Source organism: Macaca nemestrina, chromosome 1 (assembly GCF_043159975.1).
Source record: "Macaca nemestrina isolate mMacNem1 chromosome 1, mMacNem.hap1, whole genome shotgun sequence".
In the NCBI taxonomy this organism is placed as follows: Eukaryota; Metazoa; Chordata; class Mammalia; order Primates; family Cercopithecidae; genus Macaca; species Macaca nemestrina.
In genome coordinates, this window is record NC_092125.1 from 36,902,507 (window position 1) to 36,928,335 (window position 25,829).

At 40.2% G+C, this 25,829-nt stretch overlaps 1 protein-coding gene and 1 pseudogene across 6 annotated transcripts in view; one reads left to right on the forward strand and one right to left on the reverse strand.

The window, feature by feature from the left end:
- The window catches only part of LOC105484502 (ABL proto-oncogene 2, non-receptor tyrosine kinase), a 131,068-nt gene that overhangs the window by 63,746 nt on the left and 41,493 nt on the right, over positions 1 to 25,829 (reverse strand). For 2 of the 6 annotated variants that reach the window (XM_011746185.3, XM_011746183.3), the window contains exon 1: positions 1 to 11,540. This exon is cut by the window's left edge and continues 18,585 nt beyond it. The exons of the other annotated variants lie outside the window; for them this stretch is intronic. The gene's annotated coding sequence lies outside the window, so the exon portion shown is untranslated. Of the gene's footprint in view, positions 11,541 to 25,829 lie in introns of those variants that run through there. 6 annotated transcript variants of the gene reach the window in all.
- On the forward strand, positions 22,999 to 23,869 carry LOC105484501 (protein SET pseudogene; annotated as a pseudogene).

Sequence of the window (25,829 nt, forward strand, 5' to 3'; positions counted from 1 at the left end):
CAAGCAATACTCCCACCTCGGCCTCCCAAAGTGCTGGGATTACAGGTGTGAGCCACCATGCCCAGCCTGCATTTCTAATATCATTCAGAGGTGATACTGATGCTAGCAGTCTAGGGACCAAAATGCCTAGAACTTCCTATACAAATAGGGATAAAGGGTCATTAACAGATAACATTTTTTTCTTTAAAAAAAGCAAAAGGCTTGATAAGCTACATACCCATCTCAAGGTATGAATTACAGTATTTTTGAAAGCTTATTTACAAGATTTAAGCCTGGCACAATGGTGCACATCTGTAATTTCAGCTCCTTGGGAGGCTCAGGCAGGGGGATCACTTGAGCTCAGGAGTTCAAGACTAGCCTGGATAACAGTGAGACCCTGCCTCAAAAGAAAAGAAAAAAAAAAAGGAAAAACAGATTTAAAAACTAAATGATATCATGCATTAATATGTTTGATAAATACTGAGTACCTGGCCAGGTGTGGTGGCTCACACCTGTAATCCTGGCACTTTGGAAGACCAAGGGGGGAAAATCTCCGGAGTTTATGACCAGCCTGGGAAACATAGTGAGACCTCATCTCTACAAAAAATGAACAAAATTAGCTAGGCGTGGTGGCCCGTGCCTGTGGTCCAAACTACTTTAGAGGCTGAGACAGGAGGACTTCTTGAGCCTGGGAGGTCAAGGCTGCAGTTAGCTGAGACTGTGCTAATGTACTCCAGTCTGTATGACAGAGCGAGACCCTCTCTCAATAAAGAAATAACAAGTACTTATCAGGTGCCATACTGAGGTAACATGCTGCTGTGGTTTGAATATGTTCCCCAAAGCTTGTATGTTAGAAACTTGATCCTCAATGCAACAGGGTTGGGAGATGGGGCCTAATGGGAGGTGTTTAGGACATGAGGGTTCTACCCTCATAAATGGATTAATGGCAGTATAAAATAGCTTGAGGCTGAGAGTTCTACCCCTCGTGCTCTCTTTCTCCCTCTCTTTGCCCTTCCACCAGGTGATGTCTCCTGCCATGATGCAGCAAGACAGATGCCAGCCCCTTGATCTTGGACCTCCCAGCCTCCAGAACTCTGAGAAATGAACTTCTGTTCATTATAAATTACCCAGTCTCAGGTATTCTGTTATAACAACACAAAATAGACTAACACACATGCTGAATGAGTCAGTATTTCCAAAGTGTGTTCCATAAAAGTAGGCTAAATAGATGTCACAAGTGTTCCACAGTCAAATAACATTGGAAAATGCTGAATGTAACAAGTCCAACAATAAAGAAATGGCTAACTTATAAAAGCCATTAATACATTCACATTCCTAGAAACCATCCAAAAGATAGCTAGAGGCAGGGCGTGGTGGCTCTCACCTGTAATCCTAGCACTTTGGGAGGCCAAGGCAGGCAGATCACCTGAGGTCAGGAGCTCAAGACCAGCCAGACCAATATGGTGAAATCCCTTCTCTACTAAAAATACAAAAAAATTAGCCGGGCATGGTGATGTATGTCTGTAATCGCAGCTACCTGGGAGGCTGAGGCAGGAGAATTGCTTGAACCCAGGAGGGAGAGGTTGCAGTGAGCCGAGATCATGCCACTGCATTCCAGCCTGAGCAACAGAGAGAGACTCTGTCTAAAAAAAAAACCCAAAAGATAGCTAGAGCATGTAACATATCTCAGATTTCTTTTCTCACAGATATTCTTTTCACTAAGCATCTCAGAAAACTAGTATTATAGGGAATGGACTCTTGAGATAAGAACTGAGAGAAAAAAGAAAGGTTTAAATACAGCTATATGTCAAGAGCTTCATATACATCATTTAAGTTTATCTAATTCTTATAATAATCCTATCAAGTAATTAACTTGTCTGAGATCACAAGGTGAATTATAGCAGAACCTGCATTTAAAACCTAGCCAACAGTCTGTCTCTGAAGTCCTGCAATATTGTCTTTTTAATAAGAAAAAAATATCAAAGAGAGTCCTATGGGATGGGGTGGAAAGGAAAGAAAATAAGAAAAGCAATGGTAACAAGAAACATTACTGTTGGTGCAAAGCCCAAGCAAAAATGAGTTGAGGCTCTAAGAAAACAACCCATTAAAAAACCAGAAGAGAACTTGAACAGACATTTCAACAAAAAGCTTATACAAATAGCAAATAAGCACATGAAAAGATGTTCAACAGCCATTAAGAAAATACAAATTAAAACCACAATGAGACACCACTATATGCCTATTGGAATGGCTAAGACAGAAAATACTGACATCAAGTGCTGACAAGCAAGCAGACCAACTGGAACTCTTATATGTTGCTGAGGGGAATACAAAATGGTGTAGCCACCCTGGAAAGCAGTTGGGCAGTTTGTTATAAAGTCAAACACTTACCATATGACCTGGCAAACCCATTTTTGAGTATTTACACTGGAGAAATGGAAACTTAAGTTCACACAAAAACCTGAACACAAATGTTTATGGCAGCTCTATTGAAAATTGTCTCAAACTGGGCCAGGCGCAGCGGCTAACATCTGTAACTCCAACACTCTGGGAGGCTGAGGCGGGTGGATCACTTGGGGTCAGGAGTTCGAGACCAGCCTGGCCAACATGGTGAAACCCTGTCTCTACTAAAAATACAAAAATTAGCTGGGCATTGTGGCAGGCACCTGTAATCCCAGTGACTTGAGAGGCTGAGGCAGGAGAATCACTTGAACCCAGGAGGCAGAGGTTGCAGTGAGCTGTGATTGCGCCACTGCACTCCAGTCTGGATGACAAAGTGAGACTCTGTCTCAAAAAACAAAAAAAGAAAAGAAAATTATCCCAAACTGGAAACAACTTAAATGCCCTTCAATGAATGAAGGGATAAACAAAGTGTGGTACATCCATACTATGGAATACCACTCAACAATACAAAGGAATGAAGTATTGATAGACACAAGTTGGATGAATCTCAAAGGCATTATGCTGAGTCTCCCACAGAAGCCAATCTCAAAAGGTCTCATACTATATGATTCGAGCTATATGACACTGCTGAAAGACAAAACTCCAGTGATGGAGAACACATCGGTGGCTGCCAAGGATTAAATGGGGGGTAATATGTGACTACAGAGGGAATGCGTGAGACAGTCTTTTGGGGTGACGAAACTGTTCCGCTATTTGTGGGGTTATACAAATTTTACATGTGTTAAAATTCATAGAACCATACAATAAACCAACAAAATCCATTTTACTGTGTGATTATTTTTTACATTAAGAGAAAAAAAGCAGAAAATGTGTTGAAGCACATTTTCATGCCAGTTATATGTAAATAATAAAGTCATGTCATGAATGTCATTATCACAGGACACTAAATTGCAATAATAACTACATATGAGAATTTTGCAGCTTCCCTTGAATTTTAAATTTCCACACTTATTTTAGATATAATTACCTTCTGCTCAGAATTGTAACAAAAGTTTAGGTGAAAGGTCCTTCCTAAACACATAAAATACGTGGAATTCGGCATTCCAAGATCTTCACATCTTCAGAAAAACACCATTGCCTATGTTATTTAGGCAAAAGATAATGAAATATCTAAGGGATGAAAGGAATGTGCCAATCCTCTTTCCCTAATGGAATTCCCAAAGTCAATGTTGCTAGCACCTGGTACAGTGACTTCAAGTTCAGAGCTGACATTCCTGAGGAGGGACTTGCAAATAAAACTAGATCATTCCTAAAGATCTACAATACAATCCTTTGTAACCCAAGCAGTCAGCTGTTTCCCTGAGACTATGGAAGCATGCAACAACTGCTTACTCATACACTATAGTTTCTGGGCATGAAATATAAACGAATGTATCTGTGTAGAGTAGTCTCCCCCTGCTCTCATGAGATACATTCCAAGATCCCCAGTGGATTCCTGAAACGTTGGATAGGACCAAACCCTATATATACTATGCTTTTTTCCTACATAAATAAGCCTATGATAAAGTTTAATTCATAAATTAGGTAAGGCAAGAGATTAACAATAAAATAGAATAAATATAATAATTACCATTTATATTGTAGAAGTTAGGTGAATGTGATCTATGTCTCAAATGTATCTTGCACTGTACTCACCCTTCTTTCAGTGATGATGTGAGATGATAAAATAGCTACATGATGAGATGAGGTGTAGACATTACGACACAGCATGTAAAAGTTATAAATGCGTAACTATCAATAATAATTTATCAATATATTAATTATTCAAATATTTAGTGAACATCCACCGTGTGCCAACTACTGTAACAAGAACCCGGTATATACCAGCAAACTGGAAGGATAAGATCTGTGTCTCCATGTACCATCTCCAGTTTAAAGGCACCAGCAAGTCATTTTTATATCAACCATTTGAAGCAGGTAAAGTGAATGAGGAAGAAGGCATTCCAGGTAAAGGGTGACTGACGACAACAAAACTCCATAATACGTTTTGGAAATTAAAGAAAAAACTAGTACAGCCCCAGATTTTCCATTTGTTTTTTGTGCTGAGGATATGTGTACATGAAATGATATGCTAAGAATATGAAAGTAGGAGAGGTAAGCAAGGACCAGATCTCAGACAGCCTTGAATGTCACACTACGAAGTTCAGATTTATTTTGTTGGCAATGAGAAGCCACTAACATAACAGTAGCAATTTACAAGAGTGCTTCTTCTGGATAAATACATACTTTTACTTTTCTGGATCATGGGGGAGGGGACAGTTATGCCAGGGAAATACAAAAACACACACAATACACACTAGATCATTGAGATAATAGCTAAATCATGATTTTCTACCTCAGTATATAATCCCAGCTGGATACAAGACTTTTTTTTTTCCCCCAGACTGAGTTTCGCTCTTGTTGCACAGGCTGGAGTGTAGTGTCGACTCACTGCAACCTCTGCCTCCTGGGTTCAAGCGATTCTCCTGCCTCAGCCTCCCAAGTAGCTGGGATTACAGGCACGTGCTACCATGCCCAGCTAATTTTTTGTATTTATAGTAGAGCTGGGGTTTTACCATGTTGGCCAGATTAGTCTTGAACTCCTGACCTCAGGTGATCTGCCCACCTCGGCCTCCCTAAGTGCTGGGGTTACAGGCGTGAGCCAGCACACCTGGCCCAGATTCAAGACTTTTAAACGTAAGACCTGACACTAGAAAACTACTAGAAGAAAACATAGGAAAAATGCTTCAGGACATTGATCTAGGCAAAGATTTTATAGCTAAGACCTCAAAAACACAGACAGCAAAAACAAAAATAGACAAATGGAGCTACATTAAGCCAAAAAGCTTCTGCACAGCAAAGGGAACAATCAACAGAGTTAAGCGACAACCTGTTGAATGGGAGAAAATATTTGCAAACTATTCATCTTACAAGGAACTAATACCCAAAATATACAAAGAATTCAACTCAATACTTAAAAACAAAAACAAAACAAAACAAAAAACTCATTAAAAAAGTGAAAAAGGACATGGATAGACATTTCTCAAATAGCTAACAGGTATACGAAAAAAATGCTCTTGGCAGGGCGCGATGGCTCACGTCTGTAATTCCAGCACTTTGGGAGGCCAAAGCAGGTGGATCACGAGGTCAGGAGTTCGAGACCAGCCTGACTAACATGGTGAAATCCGTCTCTACTAAATACAACAATGAGCCGGGCATCGTGGTGCCTGCCTGTAATCCCAGCCACTCTGGAGGCTGAGGCAGGAGAATCGCTTAAACCTGGAAGGCGGAGGTTGCAGTGAGCCAAAATCGAGCCACTGCACTCCAGCCTGGGCGACAGAATGAGACTTCATCTCAAAAAAAAAAAGAAGAAAGAGAAAAAGAAAAAATGTCCTATATCACTAACCATCTGGAAAACGCAAATCAAAACCACAATGAAATATTACATTACCCCACTTGGAATGGCTGCTATTAGAAAGACAAAAAATAACAGATGCTGGTAAGAATGCAGAGAAAAGGGAACTCTCATATGCTGTTGGCGGGAATGTAAATTAGTACAGCTACTATGAAAAACAGTTGGAGATTTCTCGAAAAATTAAAAACAGAACTACCATACGTTCCTGCAACCCCACTACTAGGTATTAATCCAAAGGAAAAGAAATTCGTATATCAAAAGACTACCTGCATTCACATGTTTGTTTCAGCATTATACATAACAGGAAAGATATGGAATTAACCTAAGTGTCTATAAATCAACGAATGGATAGAGAAAATATGGTGTACATACCACATATGCACAAGGGAAATCTATTTGGCCATAAAAAAAGAATGAAATCATGTCATCTGCAGTAACATGGATGGAACTGAGGGTCATTATGTTAAGTGAAATAAGCCAGGCACAAAAATACAAATACCACATGTTCTCACTTTTATGTGAGGGTTGATCTCACGGAGCGAGAATATAAAATTGTAGATGGCTGTAAAGAGTGGGAGGTGGGAATGAAGACAGATTAGTTAATGGGTATAAACTTACTGTAAGAAGGTTAAAAGTTCTAATGTTCAATAACAGAGTGGAGTGACTACAGTTACCAACAACGTATTTCACATTTCTAGGTAGCTAAAAGAGAGGATATGAAATGTTCCCAACATATAGAAATGATAAATACCTAAGGTGAGGGACACCCCAAATACTCTGATTTAATCATTACTCATTCTATGCATGTAATAATCACATATACCCAAGAAATGTAAAAATATGTAACAATTAAACATTTTTTTAAAAACAGAAATAAATACAGGCCGGGCACCGAAGTGGGCAGATCACTTGAGGCCAGGAGTTCGAGATCAGACTGGCCAACATGGCGAAACTCAGTCTCTACCAAAAAATACAAAACTCTGAGGGGTGTGGTGGCAGGCACCTGTAATTCCAGCTACTCGGGAGACTGACGCAGGAGAAACTTTAACCCGGGAGGCAGAGGTTGCATTGAGCCGAGATTGTGCCACTGCACTCCAGCATGGGTGACAGAGCAAGACTCCATCTCAAAAACAAACAAACAAACAACAACAACAACGACAACAAAATTAAAAGAGAAATACAAATCCAAATGAAAACAGGGATAAGTTACAACTTTCAGCTGTTAAAGAAGAGCTTGTTCATGTATATTTTTAAATGGATAATGGTAAATAACAAATTCCTGCAATATCAGGTTCCTGGATACAGTTAAAATAATGCTGAAGTAGTTTCATTTTAAAATGTCATTACAACTGTACCACAGTTTCCACAGGGACCCCTAGCAGATACCAAAATCCACAGATCTTTAAGTTCTTTATATAAAATAGCATGGTATTTGCACATAACCTATGCACATCTTCTGGTATACTTTTAATCATCTCTAGATTACTGATAATATCTAATACAATGTAGATTCTACATAAATAGTTGTTATACTGTATTTGTTATTTTTTTCCTGTTTACTTTTTATTGTTTTTTTTCCCTCAAATATTCTCAATCTGTGCTTGGTTGAATCCAACTAAGATGCAGAACCTGGACATGTGAAGGACTGACTGTATTTATAACACACCAAAAATGATAGAATTAGCACTTTTTAAAACTTGTAGTGAAAAAGGTTTTAGATGTCACCCAAAGCTCTTAGATGCTCTTGCAAAGCACGTGCAACAGAGAAGATAGCTATTTTCTTTCTTTTTGTGTACTGTTCTATGAATTTTAATACATGTACAGATTTATGGACTCACCACCTGCTTATACAGGACACAGAGTAGATACATGTCCCTTGTGCTATCTCTTTAGAGTCACATCCTCTTCCCACATACATAGCTTTCAGAAGCTCTTTTAGGAAGTATGTGAACAAAAAAGTATGAAGAACACCACTATATGACACTAACTAGCGTGACTTCGTAGTCCAATTTCTAAGGCTTTAAATTTTCAATGAAATTCTAGTTCATTTAGTAATATCAATAATGCCAAAAATATTCGATAAGCAACTCACAGTGCCTTGCAGTCAAGACTTGCATTTCTCCACAATATTCACAGAGAATGATATAGTCTAATTTCATCTGGATACTACCTGCATCTTTAGACAGAAATGGTTAGTAATATTGGAGAGTATTAAAAAGACCCCAGATTTAGAATTTTCTCTCATTTTCTGCTTGCCTAATTTTTTCAGAGAGTTGAGATTTAGAAATGAAAATCATAAAATAGAAATGAAATGTCAATGTAACACAAACAGGAGTAAACCCTTTTGCCCAAAAATGGGGTTTTACTAGTCTTTCACCAGGCTTACCACCACTATGGGAAACAGTAACAGTTAAGACTAGGAGACATTAAACAGGTATGAGAAACATAAGTGGGGAAAGTCAAATACAGGAAATAAGCTGAGGTAGTTCTTGTTGAATTATTTAAGAACAACATTTTAACTCTATCCAACTCTACAGAAAAGCCTATGTCTTTATCCATTTTCGCTGCAATAACATCATGCCACAGATTGGGTAATTTTTAAAGAATATAGGGCTGACACAATGGCTCATGCTTGTAATCCCAATACTTTGGGAGGCTGAGTTGAGGCCAGGAGTTTAAGACCAGTCTGAACAACAAAAAAGTGAGATCTCATCTCTACAAAACATTAAAAATTTGGCTGGGCACAGTAACCTGTGCCTATAGTCCCAACTACTCAGGAGGCTGAGGTGGGAGGAGCTTGAGTCCAGGATTTTAAGGCTGCAGTGAGCTATCATCACCACACTGCACACCAGCCTGGGTGACAGAGAGATTCTGTCTCAAAAAATAACCAAAAAAAAAAAAAAAAACCCACGCTTATTTGGCTCACAGTTCTAGAGACTAGGAGTCCAAGGGCATAGCACCAACATCTGGTGAAGGTCAACCCATGGCAGGAGGCATCTTATGGTGAGAAAGCATACTCAACAGTACTCACACTTTTATTTGGAGCCAACTCCCGAAATAACTAACCCACTCCCCCATAACGAGATTAATCCATTCATGAGGGCTCCACCCTCATGACCTAATAACCTCTTAAAGATCCCACCTCCCACTACTTTTTCAATAGCAATTAAGTTTCCAACACGCAAGCTCTGGGGGACATAATCAAACCATGGCAGTCTGGTAACAAAGGAAGATTAGTTTAGTCATTGTGACCAAACATTAAAGAATGCTTTTTTTTTTTTTAGTCACAGTCTTACTCTGTCACCCAGGCTGGAGTGCAGTGGCACAATCTAGGCTCACTGTAACCTCCACCTCCCGTGTTAAAGTGATTCTCCCGCCTCAGCCTCCCGAGTAGCTCGGATTACAGGCCCGTATCACCATGCCCGGCTAATTTTTGTATTTGTATTTATTTACTTATTTAGAGATGGAGTCTCGCTCTGTCACCCACGCTGGAGTGCAGTGGCACAATCTCAGGTCACTGCAACCTCCATCTCCAGGGTTCAAGCAATTCTCCTGCTTCAGCCTCCTGAGTGGCTGGGATTACAGGCGCCCACCACCACGCCCAGCTAATTTTTGTATTTTTAGTAGGAGAGGGTTTCACCATGTTGGCCAGTCTGGTCTCAAACTCCTGACCTCAGGCGATCTGCCCGCATCAGCCTCCCAAAATGCTGGGATTACAGGCATGAGCCACCGCGCCTGGCCTAATTTTTGTATTTTCAGTAGAGACAGGGTTTCACCATGTTGGCCAGGCTACTCTCAAACTCCTGAGCAAAGTGTTGGGATCACAGGCGTGAGCCACCTTGTCTGGCAATAATACCTTTCTTAAAAAAAAAATAATAATCCCCAACATAGTTGTATATGAGAATAACAATTAAGTGAAAAGTGGGAACTTAAATAATTTGTATTAGCATAATTAATAAAAACAGAAATCCTCATTCACTGAAAAAACTCTGAGCAACTATTCTAACCAGGAGGCTGAAGTTCTGATACAACTGGTGATTGTCTCTATAACTACTGGCCGTCTGTGCAAAATCACACTGATGATTTCCCTAACCTATTAATAACAATATGCCACATTTTATACCCCACTTATAGCAGGATGTTACTGTTAGCTAGATACTAATCGGAATACAAAACCAAAAGATACAGAGACAACTCTCAAGGAGCTTAATATCTGCATTAGAGATTTTGCTAGAAGAAGTTGATTTTACACTGCTATGAAATATAGTATGTAATTATGCTACATGTAGGTATAAAGAAATATAAATAAAATTCTGTGAGGAACTCTGTGAAACCTCAAAGAATGACTTTCTTTTAAAGAGACAGGGTCTCACTGTCACCCAGGCTTCAGTGCAGTAGCACCATCACAGCTCAGGTTGGAGTACAGTGGCACGATCATGGCTTACTGCAGCCTCAAACTCCGAGGCTCGAGCAATCCTCCCAACCCAGCCTCCCAAGTAGTTGGGACTATAGGCACTTACCACCATGCCCAGCTAATTATTTTGTTTTTTTTGTAGAGATGGGGTCTCACTCTGTGGTCCAAACCCTTTGCCTTAAGCAATCTCCCGCCTTGGCCTTCCACTGCTGGGATTACAGACATGAGCCACCACAACTAGCCTGACTTTTCATGTCCATGTTTTCATGTATCCAGGAAACTCTTGCCTAATTTATTTCTTCATTTTTGAAAAAGAATAAAATCATTGATGGGAGAAAAAAACTCAAACCTAACCACCATTTAACCACTGGTCAAAGATGTTTCTTCTTCATTAGAATATTTCCCCAAGAACAAAAGGGGAAAAAAATCCCAATATATACCACAAATAAATACATTTGTCCTTACTGAAGGTAGTCACAGAGCTAGAGCCCAAAATAATTCAACATAAAGTACAAAGCAAATAAATTTACTTTAAAAATCTTAAATAACAGATTATCAGCATTTTCAAACACCAAAGACTAGAATTAAAAGTTGGTAATATGCTACACTTCAAGAAAAGGAAATTCCTTAATTAGGTCTTGCCCTAGGGAAGATTATAAAGTAGGCCTTGATTGGCAGGCACCCTCCTTTACTGATCTCTTGCTGAATTTGTCCTACTATCTATTAACCCTTCATGATACCTCTACCACTCTCTGTATATACACATACGCAAATGTATATGTGTATGCACATTGTCCTAAATCTTTTTCAATCTAAAGACTGAAGTGACTTTATCTTTGATTGCTGAGTGGTAACAGGAGAAAGAGAATGAATTCAATTTATTTTACCTACACAGGAGCTAAAGGTTGAGGGTGTTCATTCATCCAGGGCAAGGTCTGTACTCTAGAGCTTTAGAATTTAAAGATAATCTGATAAATAACTGTACTAAGATGTTAATGCACAAAAAATGGTTGTTAATCTCCCTGACCATAGAAATATTTATATCTTAATAGGATACAGAGTTAAAAATAAAAGCAACTTCCCCGAAAAAGAGAATTTTAGGCATTAACAAGTAGGCAAAGAGACACTGCTGGTATTCCTCAAATTATGCAAGAAAGCCTATTCTATCCCTCTTATAAATACATATGGTCTAAAAGTGGCAAATCTCTTCTGAAGATACTAAATTAACAGGGTTAGACAAATGTCCACCCAGAATATTATGTGGTACTTTGCACTGTAAAATATGGATTCAGTAAGTTCGGCCAGGCACAGTGGCTCACGCTTGTAATCCCAGCACTTTGAGAGGCCGAGGCGGATGGATCACTTGAGGCCAGGAGTTCGAGACTAGCCTGGCCAACATGGCGAAACACTGTCTTTACTAAAAATACAAAAATTAGCTGGGCTTGGTGGCGGGTGCCTGTAGTCCCAGCTACTCGGGAGGCTGAGGCAGGAGAATCGCTGGAACCTGGGAGGCAGAGGTTGTAGTGAGCGGAGATCGTGGCATTACACTCCAGCCGGGGCGACAAGAGTGAAACTCGGCCTCAAAACAAAAACAAAAACAAAAACAAAAACCGTAAGTTAACAGAAAAGTCTTCATTCCACATACATTCTTCCAAAACTATCAAGAAGTATTTTGAAAGTATGTTTTAGGAAATAGCTCATACAATTAGAATAACTTAGTCACAAACATTAAAGTTAGAAAGGCTGTGATTTTATTTTATTTATTTATTTTTTTGAGACTCCACTGTCACCAGGTTGGAGTGCACTAACTGCAACCTCCGTCTCTCTGGCTCAAGCAATTCTCCTGCCTCAGCCTCTCCAGTAGCTGGGATTACAGGCATGCGCCACCACACCCAGCTAACTTTCATATTTTTGGTAGAGAGGGGGTTTCACCGTGTCGGCCACGATGGTCTAGATCTCCTGACCTCATGATCCGCCCACCTTGGCCTCCCAAAGTGCTGGGATTACAGGCGTGAGCCAACATGCCCAGCCAGAAAGGCTTTTGATAGCTTTTTAGAATAACAATTTACTTTGCTCCAAACAATACCAAGCTAATTATTTTAGGCAGAGAATCTACAGACCAAAAGAGAATTAAGATAATGGATCAATTCCATTGGACATATTATTAAGTATTATAACAATTATTAAATGTATCATTGTGATGTATAGATCTTACCTGGATATTAATTTAAAAAGCTGAAAAAGAATGAGATTTGAACACTGACTGGATGTGACTATATGAAAACAAAACATAAAAATTTTTTAAAGGAATAATTACAATGCCACCTACCCTCTCAAGAAAACCCTGAAGTATGATATTGTCACTTGCAAGAAAAAGAAAATGGCTTCTGGCCAGGTGCAGTGGCTCACGCCTATAATCCCAGCACTTCGGGAGGCCGAGGTGGGAGGATCATGAGGTCAGGAAATCGAGACCATCCTGGCCCGTGTAGTCCCAGCTACTCAGGAGACTGAGTCAGGAGAATCACTTGAACCCAGGAGTGAGAGGCTGCAATGAGCCGAGATCATGTCACTGCACTCCAGCCTGGGCAAAAGAGCAAAAAAAAAAAAGAAAAAAAAAGAAAAGAAAAAAAAGAAAAGAAAAAAGAAAGAAAAGAAAATAAAATGGTTTCAAATACATTGGTAAGGCTGGGGCGCGGTGGCTCACGCCTGTAATCCCAGCACTTTGGGAGGCCGATGCAGGCAGATCACCTGAGATCCAGAGTTCGAGACTAGCCTGACCAACGTGGGAAAACCCCGTCTCTACTAAAAATACAAAAAATTAGCCAGGCATGCTGGCACATGCCTGTAATCCCAGCTACGTGGGAGCCTAATACTTTGAAATATATATATGTGTGTGTATACACACATGTATCCACATATGTATATATATGTATATACATATGAATGACTATTACTTCATATTACTTCAGCCCTGGCACAGTCTTAAAACCTTCTACAACTTTTTTATACTCCTCAAATTTTCTATTGGGGCTGAGCACAGTGGCTTATGCCTATAATCCCAGCCCTTTGGGAGGTTGAGGCGGGTGGATCACTTGAGGTCAGGAGTTTGAGACCTCAAAGTGGTGGCGCACACCTGTAATCCCAGGTACTCAGAAGGTTGAGGCAGGAGAATCACTTGAACTTGGGAAGTGGAGGTTGTAGTGAGGCCAGATCGTGCCACTGTACTCCAGCCTGGGCGACGGAGTAGAGACTCTGTCTCAAAAAAAAAAAAAAAAATCTATTGGTTCTAAGCAAAAAGGACAAAGTAGAGAAATATAAAAGGGTGCCTATCCCCTGACCTTTTAGTACCTTTCCCCCATGGAGTTTTTCATTTTTAAAAAAATATATTTTAAAATACAGACTAGGTCTTGCTATGTTGCCCAGGCTGATCCTGAACTCCTGGCCTCAAGCAATCCTTTTGCTTCACCCTCCCAAAAGTACTAGGATTACAAGCATGAGCCACCATGTCCAGCTGAAATTTCTTAGAGCACTTTTTATTTCAAAAACAGGAGAAAAGATATGAGTTAGTTATGTTTTTAGCAGAACTAGGTAAGGTACCAAACATAGCCACAAGAGTAATAAGATGTCAATGACAGAGAGAGAAAGAGAGGCAAGATGTTAGACCAGGCTGATAGTTGTTCAGCCAGCAACTTTACCCTTTTCCCTGGTCCCCTTGAATGGGTCCTCTGTTCCCTGCCCTGCCCAGGACAGAAAAGCCACCACCAGTCACTTGGAACTAGCAAAGACCAGATTTCCACTGCCAAGAATGTTTCACAATAATAAAAGCTTAGTTAACATCTGAAGGCTTAATTAGAATATTACAACAGACATGTCTGAGTTACCTAAATGAAATAAATGAGCTACTTTCGGGGTAGGATAGTGGGGGAACCACTCTCCTTAAATGGATGCCCTTAAGGGAGAAAATATCTAGCTCTTAATTTTAGTCTCTTAGCAGACAGATATCCTAGGGAGGTTTTACTACTGTCTGGCATGCCACTGTCTTGTAAGTCTAATAAATGAGAATGTGAGCTCATGCCCTAGGCGGTGAGTCTAAAGGCTGATGAAAGGGAATGATGAAGCAAATTAACAAAGGAGACTGCATGCTAGACAAGTAGACACATTCTTTTTTTTTTTGAGACAGAGTCTCACTTTGTCACCAAGGCTGGAGTGCAGTGGCACAATCTCGACTCACTACAACCTCTATCTCCCGGGCTCAAGCAATTCTCCTGCCTCAGCCTCCCAAGTAACTGGGATTACAGGTGTGAGCCACCACGCCCAGCTAATTTTTGTATTTTTAGTAGAGACAGGGTTTCACCATGTTGGCCAGGCTAGTCTCTCAACTCCTGACCTCAAGTGACCCGCCTGCCTTGGCCCCCCAAAGCGCTGGGATTACAGGTGTGAGCCACCACACCTGGCCAAGTAGACACATTCTTGCCACAGTCTCTACAGTCACAAGTTCATTAGTTGGGGGGCAGGGGGGATGGTTAATGGGTACAGAAAAATAGAATAAGATCTAGTATTTGATAGCACAACAGGGTGACTCTAGTTAATAATTTAATCATATATTTTGAAATAACTAAAAGAGTATAACTGGATTGTTTGCGACACAAAGAATAAATGCCTGAGGTGATAGATACCCTACTTTCCCAATGTTTAATAGGATACCCTATTACACACTGTATTCCTGTATCAAAATATCCTCTATACCCTATAAATATATACACCGATTATGTACCCACAAAAATTTTTTTTAAAAAGTTTCTAAGAAATTGATCAAAATCAATCACTCCTTTTAAAATATATGTATAAAAGGTTGTTATAAAGTTCTATTTAAGATTATCTCACCTTGGGAGCTGAAGGCAAATATCTGGCATATTCAAGTGCTATTCAAGAAAACAAAAATAATAAGGCTTTTATTAGCAGCAGTCGCTATTTGTTTTTACTGCTGTTACATATTCTTTTTTTTCTTTTCCTTCAGACAGATTCTCATTCTGTCACCCAGGCTGGAGTACAGTGGTGTGATCTTGGCTCACTGCAACCTCCGCCTCCCAGGTTCAAGCAATTCTCCTGCCTCAGCCTCCCAAGTAGCTGGGACTACAGGTGCTTGCCACCATGCCTGGCTAATTTTTGTATTTTTAGTAGAGATGGGGTTTCACCATGTTGGTCTGGCTGGTCTCGAACTCCTGACCTCAGGTGATCCGCCCACCTCGGCCTCCCAAAGTGCTGGGATTACAGGCGTGAGCCAACATGCACAGATGAGAGTCGTTACATTTTCTTATCCTAAGATAACTATAAACAGGTATACTTTTTAAGAAATAAAACTTTGCTTTTGATGTCTAATACTTAAGAGAGTGAATGAATCAATAGAAGAGGAAGATTTAACACCCTAGCCTAGGAGAGATGAGCAAGTGAGTTGTAGGTTCCTATTTCTGACAAGGAGAACAGGGATTAAAAACAATATGAGAAATAAACAAAAAACAAGCCAACAAACACTATCAGACCACTGAACCCTAGTTGCAAGCCAGGCTTCTACACTAAGCATCCTGATTATTCCAAAGATGCCCCGAGATTCAACCCAGCCCTTCTGGCCTCTGCCAAAGAGGCACAGAAACAGCCAAGACAAGTTCCAAGAATAGTCGTGGCATACCATCCCCCTTCAACTACAGTCATCCTCAGGGAGACTGTTTCTGGGAGCATCTTGCCCTGGGACTAACAGCAGAATTCAGAAGGGCAGTCAGTTGTTACTACTATTTCCTTCCTTATCCAACAAAACTTCAAGAAACAGTAGATTAAGGAACCTGGGATTTAACTGCAATTAATTCATTTAATTGGGGGTGGTAAAACAGTTACCTCTTTTGTAAATCTAGCATTTTAGGGACTATCTGGGAAACCACAGGCGCCAAAATCAACTTTTAAAATACTTAAGAATAAAAAGTGTACAGTCCTTTTCTGCAAAGTTAGAGAGACTACGTATTAAGAGGTTATGAAACCAGTATAAAAGTAGCTTTCTGGTTGGAGAATAAGAACTTTCTCATATCTCAGTCATCAGTAATCAAGGGAAAAACTGCTATTAAAACTTCTTTTCCTTAATGAATTATGGTCCATTTGGGCATGATAGACTTCTAATAGAATACCCACAATATGGGATCCAAGACTCTGGTCTCCCTACTCATTGTATGTGTAAAACATTCTGCTATGTATTTAAGGTGCTATGTAAATATGCCTACACTAATATTTCTGCAGGGATATAATTACATAAAATGGAATACACAAATTTTGGTAATAAAAGGTTCAAATTCCAACATGCCAAAATTCTACTGAAAGTAACAACTATATTAAAGCTTGTACTGGCCAGATGCAGCAGCTCATGCCTGTAATCCCAGCACTTTGGGAGGCTGAGGCGTGTAGATCACTTGAGATAAGGAGTTCCAGACCAGCCTGGCCAACACGGTGAAACCCTGTCTGTACTAAAAATACAACAATTAGCTGGGTGTGGTAGCATGCACCTGCAGTCTCAGCTACTTGAGAGGCTAAGGTAAGAGGATTCCTTGCTTGAACCTGGGAGGTGGAGGTTGCAGTGAGCTGAGATCCCGCCACTGCATTCCAGACTGGGTGACAGAGAAAGATTGTGCCTCAAAAAAAAAAAAAAAAAAATTGTTTGTGTAAGAAATCTTTAGAGTACGCACATTCATGCTCCAAAAATCCAAGGCATTTTTAGTAAGCTTATAGTGTCCTTGTTCACTGTTTCAACTAAATGACCTTATAACTAAAATTAGGAACACAGAGAATAAAAACTTAAGGCAAAACAAAGATCTGGACTTTAAAAAGTAAGAACACAGGGCGGGCATGGTGGCTCCTGCCTGTAATCCCAGCACTTTGGGAGGCCAAGGCAGGTGGATCACTTGAGGCCAGGAGTTTCGAGACAAGCCTGGCCAACATGGTAAAACTCCGTCTCTACTAAAAATACAAACATTAGCTGGGTGTGGTGGGTGGGGTGGGGGGGGGGCGGCGCGTGCCTGTAATCCCAGCTACTCAGGAGGCTGAAGTAGAAGAATTGCTTGAACCGGGAGGTGGAGGTTGCAGTGAGCTGAGGAGCCACGATCACGCCACTGCACTCCAGCCTGGGTGACAGAGCAAGATGTTGTCTCAAGAAAGAGAAGAATATCTAAAATAAAGCCTTCTTATAGGAACAAATAATGTTAATACCCACTGACTAAATCACTAAATCTGAGGAATACCCAGATTACATAACTTTTGACGTCAGAGTATAAAAGAAAAGGAGCATTGATAAAACAGTGGAAATTAGGAAACACGACTACATTAACCATAGTTACATCCTAAGTAGGAATACAATTTAATGAGTCACCAGTTTAAAATGTGCAAAACTCAGACCTAGAAGGGTAAGGCTTATATAATGTTGTCCAATTATTTAAAGTGCTCAGATAATTCCTCCACATGAGGATTAACTCTGCAATTCTAAGCTTCCTACCCAACGTCCCAATCCCATAATAGGCAATCACATTATACTAATTATGACTATCATGATTTATACTCATTGGAATACTGACTATTTCACAAGTCAAGTGTCTAAACAATTTGGACCTTGAAAAGGCAAGAAAATAAAATTTAAAAGTCAGGGATATTCAATATATAACATTATATAATGTAAATATTAGGAACCAAGAGCAACAGCTATCTTATCTATTTTTTTGTAATAGAAAGTACCTAGGAAGAACAGGCCCAGAATCAGGGGTTACTAAGATAAGTAAGACATGGTCCCTGGCCCTCAAGAACCTCATGTACTAATATGGGAAAAACAAAAAAGTAAATCAGCTATTATAATACAGAGATATGGCCTGAATGTTTCTGGTATCATATAGCAAGAGTGTCTACTAGTATAGACAAAAGCAGAGAAGGCCTCTTGAAAGAGGATTCTTGGCCTGAGTCTTAAAGGAAACTCAAGAACTAGCCATTGAATAAAAGCAGGTTAGCATATAAAATAGTACAACTGTGATATGTATTAATACTATATTCATTCATTCAAGAAATATTTCTTGGCTGGGCATAGTGGCTTATGCTTGTAATCCCAGGACTTTGGGAGGTCGAAGCAGGAGGATGGCTTGAGGTCAGGGGTTCAAGACCAGCCTGCACAACATGGTGAAACCCTGTCTCTCCTAAAAATACAAAAATAAAAATAAAAATTAGCCAGGTGTGGTGGCACACGCCTGTAGTCCCAGCTACCTGGGAGGCTGAGGTGGGAGGATCACTTGAGCCTACGGAGGTGGAGGTTGAGGCTGCAGTGAGCCATGCACTCCAGCCTGGGTACTGCACTCCAGCCTGGGTGACAGAGCGAGACCCTGTCTCAAAAAAAAAAAAAAAAAGGAAATACTTCTGGACCAACTACTGTATGCCAGAGACAGGCCATATTTACAGGCCCACCTGTACTTTAGCATGGCTACAGCCTCAGGAGCATGTATGAGATTGGGAATGCATCAAATTATGAAAGCCTTGGATGCTCTGTTAAGGAGTTTGGACCTCACTCTAAAGATGGTAAGAAATCAATAAAAGCTAGTAAGCAAGGAAGCAAGAAGATCAGAGTTGTATACTCCCTGACTCAGGCTTTCTTATACGTTCCCTCTGAGGAGCTGCCATGAAGGCTCCAGAGGAGAGGAAGGAGCTGATATGCCCCATGTTTCACAGATACTGCATGAGACTCTGCTGCTAAGGCCTACCACCTCTCTACCCCCATGTTCTATCATCAGACTTCACTAGTGGAATAAAAAGGTCCAGTACCAGTAGTAGGTAGGAAACAGAAAAGTAACAGAGAAGAAAGAGAGTTCCTGTGGTCAAGGTGCATAAGGGTCACCACCAGGGAACTATTCATACTTTAAACAGAATATTATACCAACAAAATAATACTAGAGGATATTAAAACATCTGATAACAAAGTAAATTTTATGTTGTGTGTATTTTATCACAATTTAAAATAATTTTTTAAAAGAAAAAAACTGTCTGAAATTTAGGTGAAACATTTTTCTATTCTGTCATTTAAATGATAAAGATCAGTTCAGAGTATATTTAATAATAATTCCCCCATTCTTCCTTCACATTTAAAGAATTCTTCCAAGTCCGCCCCCTACCACAAAGCTAAATGTGCAAAAATGCAAAAAGTGTGATAATTATTTCGTTGGGGGAGAGAAGAGAATCATGTCCCAAATGGACAACATCCAATAACCAACTATCCTTGAGACTTGCAATGGTGCAAACTGCCACCAAAAAGAATGCACGTGGATTTGGACACATTCTAACAGTACAGCTGTCTGTCCAGGCATGCTGCTGAAAGAACAGTACATTCCTCTTTGTTCCATCCTCCACCCACCTTAAGCCCCATTATGAAAGGCAGTCTAAACAAAACTGTCATATTTAAGCCTCTAATACATGTGTTTTCAATAAGATCAGCTAGGTAAAAATAGTGGCAGTAAACCCCTCCAACACTGCCCTAAGATTAAGAGTCTGAAGATTTCTGAAGAGGAAAATAATTTTGGTAATGTATATTTGTCAAAAGTTTTGACTTGAGATTGCAATCTAGGTGTAAAGATAGGGAAATAAGTTACTAACTTTCAGAAAACTGATACAGTATGGTAGAGGAGTGAGCACTGAGAATCAGAGTAATGGGGTCTGAGTCCTAAATAGCTAACCTATCAGCAGCTTTGTGACCTTGGGAAAACTGCCCAACCTCTCTGAGCTTCAGTTTTCTCATCTATGAAACAAGATTAATGATGCTTACACCATCTATATCATGGTGTTGCTGTGAAAAGCAAAGAGCTAAATGTAACCCTAAATCAGCACACTCAAATGTAACCCTAAATCAGCACACTCTAATGCACCCACTCAATAATCTCAATTTCATGCAACTCTTTTTGAATACCGTTTTATATTTCCAGCTCATCCTTTCTAATACATAAATTAATATAATCTTGCGACCCCACCAGATCTCCCATCTACTGACCACTATCTTTGAACTATCTTTTCTTAATTTTTATTTTATTTTTATTTTTGAGACAGAGTCTCACTCTGTCGCCCGGGTTGGAATGCAACGGCGTGATCTCGGCTCACTGCAACTTCTGCCTCCCGGGTTCAAGCAATTCTCCTGCCTCAACCTCCCAAGTAGCTGGGACTATAGGCATGTGCCACCATGCCCGGCTAATTTTTATTTTTTATTTTTTTATTCTTTTGTATTTTTAGTAGAGATGAGGTTTCACTATGTTGACCAGGATGGTCTTGATCTCCTGACCTTGTGATCCGCCTGCCTCAGCCTCCCAAAGTCCTGTGATTACAGGCGTAAGCCACCGCACCTGGCCTATCTTCAAACCATCTTTTCACTGTTCCTCATCCTGTGAAGTCCTCTCCTCTCCTTACCAGCTTAAGTTCCATGGTCCATCATTACAATCACTTGCTCCTCTATCACTTGGACATACTCACTTTGCAGAACCACAAGCCAGGTAAATTCAACTATTCTCCTACTCCTAAAGTGAAGGTGGCTGGAGAAAAAAAGCACAAAACCAAGCTGACTGGCCTCACTTTTAACTCAGAACCTTTAGCCTCAAATGAGCCCTTAACACTGCCTGGTGATCATACTATATTTCTCTAGTCCATTCGCTTTCCCACCTTTCTAGACAATTATATGCTCTCCTCTCTTTTCAAACTCCTAATAGCTTCCTTTCTTACTAAGCCTATGACCTGGCTTAGAAAATTAAAGTAATCAGAGAGGATCTTCCAGGGTATTTGACTTTCTGTTTCTGAGCTGTTTCACTTAAGATAATGGCTTCCAGTTCCACCCATGTTGCCAAAACAGACATGATTTCATTCATTTTTATAGCTGAATAGTATTCCACTGTATACAGATATTACATTTTCTTTCTTTTTTTTTTTTTTTTGAGACGGAGTCTTGCTCTGTCGCCCAAGCTGGAGTGCAGTGGCGCGATCCTGGCTCACTGCAAGCTCCGCCTCCTGGGTTCATGCCATTCTCCTGCCCCAGCCTCCCGAGTAGCTGGGACTACAGGCGCCCGCCACTGCGCCCGGCTCATTTTTTTTTGTATTTTTAGTAGAGACGGGGTTTCACGGTGGTCTCGATCTCCTGACCTTGTGATCCGCCTGCCTCGGCCTCCCAAAGTGCTGGGATTACAGGCGTGAGCCACCGCGCCCGGCCTACATTTTCTTTATCCGTTTATCCTTTGATAGACATTCATAAACCTTTTAATCTTAATTGCCTGCTTTATGGTTGTGTTGTTTTATTATTTTGATTTAACATTTTGCATATTTAAATTTATTTAGGAGAGTTAAGTACGCAGTGTTAGTGGAAACTTTTTTGGTTAACAGCTTATAGACTTATTAATTTTAACAAGAACACCAGTTTGGCTTTGTAGGATATCTGATTTATGGAATATATTAGGATATTAGGAATATTTTAGGATATCAGTTTTGTTTTTTTTTTTTTTTTTGAGGTACAGAAAACTGGAAGTGGACTGTCATAGTATTGCTGGTAAGAATCACTGGGGCTCTTGATTTAACAAATAACTAAGTTTGTTTTTTTTTTTTTGAGACAGTGTCTCACTCTGTCACCCAGGCCAGAGTGCAGTGGCAAGATCACAACTAACTGCAGCCTCGATCTCCTGGGCTCAAATGATCTCCTACTCAGCCTCCCAAATAGAGAACTGCATGTTCTCACAAGTGGAAGCTAAATAATGTGTACACATGGACATAACGTGTAGAATAGGACACTGGAGACTCAGAGGGCGGGGCGGGAGGTGAGGGATGAGAAATTACTTAATGTGTATGACTTATATTATTCAGGTGATGGTCCCACTAAAAGCCCAGACTTCACCACGACGTAACAAAACTGTACTTGTACCACTTAAATTTATAACAACCACAAAAACATTAGAAAGTTTAAATAAATACGTATCCCTAGAAAGTACAGGTTGATTTTCACTTAAAGGAAGACAGTCACAAGGCTGTTAACCTTCTCAACAAGAAGAGTGCATCTTTCTATGTATGCATAAAGCGCTCACCTCAGGTCAATTAATCACAAAGCAACAATCTAACAAAAAAAGATAATTCCTGTCTTTGTTCATGTAAAACTGAAATGAAAAAAAAAAAAAAAAAAAGTAGGCCGGGCGCGGTGGCTCAAGCCTGTAATCCCAGCACTTTGGGAGGCCGAGACAGGCGGATCACGAGGTCAGGAGATCGAGACCGTCCTGGCTAACACGGTGAAACCCCGTCTCTACTAAAAAATACAAAAAACTAGCTGGGCGAGGTGGCGGGCGCCTGTAGTCCCAGCTACACGGGAGGCTGAGGCAGGAGAACGGCGTAAACCTGGGAGGCGGAGCTTGCAGTGAGCTGAGATCCGGCCACTGCACTCCAGCCCGGACGACAGAGCAAGACTCCGTCTCAAAAAAAAAAAAAAAAAAAAAAGTATAATACAAACGTAAGTTAAAACGTAGAGCACTAAACCAGAAGCCAGAAGACCAAAGTTCTGGTCTTTTCTCTGCCATAACTAGATATGGGAATTTTACTGTGTTTCCATTTCTTCATCTGTAAAATTAGGGAGCAGGGGAAAAGATCACTCTAAAATTATTTCAGAGTTTTCTGAGCTTCCTCCTGACGAGCAAGGAGACTTGTGGTCTGATTCTCGAACCTTCCTAGCAGCATGGCCCCTAAATGCCAGTCTCCACTCCCGCCTCAAAAGAAGAAACCAAGACCATCTCCTGTTCTGAGACTGGAAGAGACATCATCAGCCTCTCTAGACTTGCCGAAGAAGAGAAAAAGAACAGCAGGAAGCAACTGAACATACTGATGAAGTACAAAATGAAATAAACAGGCTTAATGAACTGAGGGAGGAGATTTTGAAAGCAGAACAGAAAATAAACTCTGTCAACCATTTTTTTCAGAAGAGGTGAGAATTTATCGCCAAAATTCCAAGTTTTGGGGTTATAACGTTTGTCAACCATCCTCAAGTGTCTGCGCTGCTTAGGGAGAAGGACGAAGAGGGACTGCATTATCTGACCAAAGCTGAAGTGACAGAATTTGAAGATACTAAGTCAGGTTACAGAATAGACTTTTAGTTTGATGAAAATCCTTCCTTTGAAAATAAAGTTCTCTTCAAAGAATTTCATCTGAATGAGAGTGGTATTCCATCTTCAAAGTCCACTGAAATCAAATGGAATCTGGAAAGGATGTGATGAAACATTCAAGTCAAACACAGAATAAAGCCAGCAGGAAGAGGCAGCATGAGGCACCAGAGAGCTTCTTCACCTGGTTTACTGACCATTCTGATGCGGGTGCTGATGAGTTAGGAAAGGTAATCAAAGATGACATTTGTCCCATCCCATTACAGTACTACTTGGTTCCCGATATGGACGATGAACGAGGAGGAGGAGAGGAGAAGGAGAAGAGGAAGAGGAGGAGAAGGAGGAGGAGGAGGAGGAGGATTAGAAGATACTGAGGAAGGGGATGAGGAAGAAGATGATGATGATGATGAAGGGAAGGAATGATAGTAGGATGAAGGAGAAGATGACTAATAGAACATTGATGGATTCAACCTTCCTTTTTAAAATTTTCTCCAGTCCCTGGGAGCAAGTTGCAGTCTTTATTTTTTTGCCCCTCTTGGGGCTCACTTGCCCTGCTCTTGAGGTCTCTTTTCTCTACACCATGGTTCTCAACTTATTTGGGGGGTAAATACTTTGAGCAGAATATTATGGGATAAGAGTCTCTACCCCTTTCTGTTCCAAATTCATTTTTATCCCTTCCTGTCTGAACAAAAACTGTATGGAATCACCACCACCGAGCTCTGTTGGAAAAAAGAAAAACCTGCTCCCTTCACTCTTCTGGAACCTGGAGGGTGCTAGGCCCCTGTGTGGTAGTGCAGAGAATTCTAGTTCCTTTCCTCCTTTTTCTGTATACTGGACTCAGAGAGTACACTGTGTCTCTATGTGAATATGGACAGTTAGCATTTACCAATATGCATCTGTCTACTTTCTCTTATTTAAAAAGGGGAAAGAAAACTCTAAAAACTGGGGTTAGAGAAGGTCAGCAAAGGGTGGATTTGAGATGGTTGGGTGGGTTAAGTGGGCATTTTGACAACATGGCTTCTCTTTTGGCATGTTAAATTGAGATGTCTGACACACATCCTTGCAGTTTAAGGTAATACTTTTAAAATAAATTCTCTCCTAATGATGACTTGAGCCCTGCCACACAATGGAAGAATCAGCAAAACCTGTAGTATCTTATTTGGAATTGACATTCTCTATTGTAATTTTCATCCTGTTTATTTTAAAAATTTTTCTTCTTGTTTCACTGGAAAGATGATGCTCAGTTTTAAAAGTTAAAAGTGTACAAGTTGCTTTGTATAAGTTGCTTTGCTATAAAACTAAATGTGTTCACAATGGAAAAAACTTTTCAGCTCAAACATCTTATGATTCCATGACCCAAAGTGAGGTATGTCATATTACATTTTCTTATTTTAAATAGAAATTAAAAGTACATAAGTTTGAGTTAAAGGTAGCATTATATTGTTTTTAACTAAAAGAGGTAGCTGTACATACATTATTTTATTAGCAATAATAAAAACTCATGAAGAGATATAATGAGAATTTAATAATAAGAATATACAATGCTTTCCCTGGGTAAAGTTACTTCTGTAATACTATTTTTTTAATTTAAAAAATTACCTTCTAAACCATTAACTTGAAATACTTAATAGCTACTTTTATAAGTCCTATTTTAGGAAGCCTAGACAAGCAAACCAAATTAATAGAAATTGAGAGTAGAGAAAATTAGCAATGGGCCAGGTGCAGTAGCTCACACCTGTAATCCCAGTACTTTGGGAGCCCCAGGTGGGGAGATCACTGAAGGCCAGGAGTTTGAGACCAGCCCGGACAACATGATGAAACCCTGTCTCTACTAAAAATACAAAAAAATTAGCTGGGTACGGTGGGGCATGTCTATAATCCCAGCTACTCAGGAGGCTGAGGCAGGAGAATTGCTTGAACCTGGGAGGCAGAAGTTACAGTGAGGCGAGATCGCACCACTGCACTCCAGCCTGGGTGACAGAGGGAGACTCTGTCTTAAAAAAAATAAAATAAAAAAATCAGCAATGCCCTCTTCTGGGCTACAACTACTTAATGAATAATATATACAAGCCTTGGAACTTATTTCACAATTCTTTTTGAGCATGTGTACATGGGTTTACCAGCCATTTCAACTTCTTTTTTGTTTTTTTGTTTTTTTGAGACGGAGTTTCACTCTTGTTGCCCAGGTGGGAGTGCAATGGCATGATCTTGGCTCACTGAAATCTCCGCTTCCTGAGTTCAAGCGACTCTCCTGCCTCAGCCTCCCAAGTAGCTGGGATTACAGGTACCCACCACCATGCCCAGCTAATTTTTTTTTGTATTTTTAGTAGAGACGGGGTTTCACCATGTTGCTCAGGCTGGTCTCAAATTCCTGACCTCAGATGATCCACCCGCCTCAGCCTCCCAAAGT